This window comes from Pygoscelis adeliae, unplaced genomic scaffold, assembly GCF_000699105.1.
Source record: "Pygoscelis adeliae isolate BGI_AS28 unplaced genomic scaffold, ASM69910v1 Scaffold116, whole genome shotgun sequence".
Classification (NCBI taxonomy): domain Eukaryota; kingdom Metazoa; phylum Chordata; class Aves; order Sphenisciformes; family Spheniscidae; genus Pygoscelis; species Pygoscelis adeliae.
This window is the reverse complement of record NW_008825080.1, coordinates 2473679-2476929: the sequence shown is the minus strand read 5'-3', so window position 1 is coordinate 2476929 and position 3251 is coordinate 2473679.

Below are 3251 nucleotides of genomic sequence, written 5' to 3'. Positions count from 1 at the left end.
AGACTGATGGAAAAAAAGTATTTGAATGGTCTAATAGTAATATATTTCTAAGTATAAATTTTAAGAGTAAATGTGTGTGGCCAATTGTCATCAAAAGTATTTCCTAGAAAGATCCAGAAGGGCATAAAAATGGAAAAAGAACTGGACACAGAAATCAAAGAATGGGGTTTTTCATAGGGAGAGTTTGAGTATCTAAAAAGAGGCCAAAAGCAGTCAGCAGTTGTAGTTGCAGCTCTAATTTCAGAAGTGACTTGCAGCCTGCTGTTAAACAAACTCATGTAACTGTTACCAGCAAAAGGGAGAAGCTGCTCTGAATAAATAAAACTTGAAGCGATTTGCAACTCTATCTGATATATTGACAAATGTCAACATGCAGAGATACTGCAGACAAAGGTGAATGAGCGCTATGGGAGAAGCAAGACCTCTCAGTCAAAAATCTTCTCTTCCTCTTTCTCTGTGCTCTAATGCTTTGCTACCTTCCGACATTATGGTTGCCATGTGTGCTATGGTTATGTATTTTTCCTACAAAAGAACATGTGGTTATGAAAGCAAGCAAGCAGATTTTGAAAAGGATTTTTCACCTGTTCTCCTCCCTTTTCTTGTTTCCTGAAATATTTGTCTGTCCTTTAGGTAACCTTACTGGCAAAACAACAACAGGCAGTCTAAAAGCAAAGATTACTGGTAAAAAAAGGTCAAAAGTAGAAACCAGTTTCTGCTTGTAGTTACACAGATATAAATTTAGTATAGTCTTAATGAAAAATTAATTTAAACCTATGGGATATGAATAAAGTAATCATAACATTACAGTTGATTTTATATAGGTTATTTACTCTTCCCTGTGCATCAAAAATGTTACTGTTGGTAAAGTAATGCAAGAAGATTTGCATGAAGAAATTTGAATAGATTAGTCAATAGATTATATTGCCAAGCAGACCGGAAATCACATATGATATTTTTTCATTTCTGTGTCACCCCAGCCCAAGTTGGTGGTGCTGTGGACTCATTTTTCATTTCATGACTCTTCAATGGAAGGTCATGAAACAGCCCCACAGCAATAAAAACAATAGTTGAGTCCTAGTCCTCAACTGGCAACCTTGTTTGAATTAGTAGCAGAGTTTGAGGACTAAATGATCACAGACAGGGAATCTCCCTTGGTAGAAGGGGTTCTGTGTTTAAGAAACTGTGGAATTTGGAAGCCCTAGATTTAGGGCTTCTTCTCATACAGCCTTAACAAAGCATTTGACTTCTCTTTGCTTGGTTTCTTTTTTGTGAAATGTAGAAAATAGTGTTTTCCTATGGCAAGGTGTTGTGAAGATTTAAAAAAAAAAATTCACAGTTGCGATCTGCTTTAACCATCTACTGCTTGGGGCACTGTGGAAATACTTCCAAGAGATGGATTAGAAGTTGTACCTTCATGTTGCTACTGAGAATCAACGAGGAAGCAAACACTAAGAAATCTAGTCCTGTTCCACATAATGTCTAGCTTTCTGGGATGAGCTGAAACTTTGGATTTTTGTGACTTCAGTGTGGTACATTTTATGAGGATTACAGTTCTGATTAAAGTTTATAATACATTGGTTTCTAGTATGAATATTGTTTACAGAGTATTCAGATATTTATCTCTCCTGTTCAGATTGTTTTGCCTTTTTACTGAATAAATAAATAGAAGCAATACAGTTATACTATGGTCTTTGCTCTAGTGTTAACACGCAAATACATGTTTTCATCTGTAGCCTTTTCTTCTGTTTTTGACCACATGATGAGAGCTCTGTTAGGCCAGAATTACACTTGAGTTCCAAATTTACCCCTAAAAACATTAGAGAGACAATATTCTGTCTCTTTTGAACTATAAAATGGGCTGGGTTTGGATCCAGTTCTTAAAGCCTTCACCTTCCCATTTGGTCTTAGAAAATTCTTCATATTTTCAGAACTTGTCAAATCATAGTCTTGTGAAGGTGTGAAAAAAATGCATTCCATTAGTAAAAGACTATATCTTATGACCTACATAACACCTTTGTCGTGTTTGGAGATTAACAATGCCAATCCCATAGACCTGCCTGTCCAAAGGAGAGGATGATGGTGCCTCAAGTAAAGCTGTGCAGAGACCTAGAACATGGGTCTGACTGTTGCCAGCATCAGTCCTTCTCTTCACTGTAAAAGAGTGAGATTCAATAATGGCGCATGTGAATTGGTGAGAAGAAATATGAAGTCTCAAAGCAAATGAAAGAACAGATAATTCTGAAACAAAAGAAATTGCATTTTGCTGTAACCCATTTTATATACTTCAGCTTTGTATCTTCCTTAACAGTCACATCTTCCCGAGAACTCAGCGTGACTACAAACCTGTACAACTACTTTCCCCTGTAGTCTAAATACAGCATGTATTAAGAATAAGCTCAGCAAAGCTTTGCAGCTATCAGTGGAAATGACCATTTCATCTCCTGTTGGAAATAATGAATGGCAGATACAAAGTCTCAGTGGTCGAAGTTTTTCTACATTTTAACTTACTTTGTTTCTGAATCGTAAACGAAAAACAAAATGCCTTTCAGCAAAAAAGGTAAAATAAATGCTTAAAATGAGTAAGAAATAATTTGCTGGTATGGATATGCCTTTATGGCAGAAATGAAGCCAGGTTTTAGCCTCATCTAGGTAGTACAGCAGGAAGAGAAAGGACAAAGTAGTAACACATGCCTTGGAGTTTGAACTCCAGTTACCAGTTCACAGAAAAGTAATTCTTTTACTTTTGTTCACGTTGGCTAATTTAAGCTATGCAGGCATGTGAACACAAGTTATAATTAAACCTGCATTTTGTGATGTAGCATATCCTTAGGAGCTCTTTTTTCTTCAAAGCACGTCCTGAAGTCCTACTGACTAAAGTGTGCTTAAATGCTTTGCTGCATATTCCTGATGAATTACAGTATGTAACTAATGATAAGGCACACATATAAACATACAACTGAAACAGGATTAAAAAGCAATATCAGAGCATAAGACTCTGGAGGCAAAATCTGAGGTATAGATATCAGTGCCTCAAGAAATCGTAACAAGCCTTGAACAATACCGGTCCAGAAGGAGAATCCTATGTCGGTTGGACATATTTACCAAAAGGATTGTGGTTCAGCCACTGTTTGAAGACAAGGAATAGGAAAAAGCTTATATCAACTGCAGATCATTTTAAAGGATTCCCATTTAGTTGAAAAGCAGGAAATATGGGCCAATGTACTAATCCTTGAAGAAAAAGTAGGTTTAAG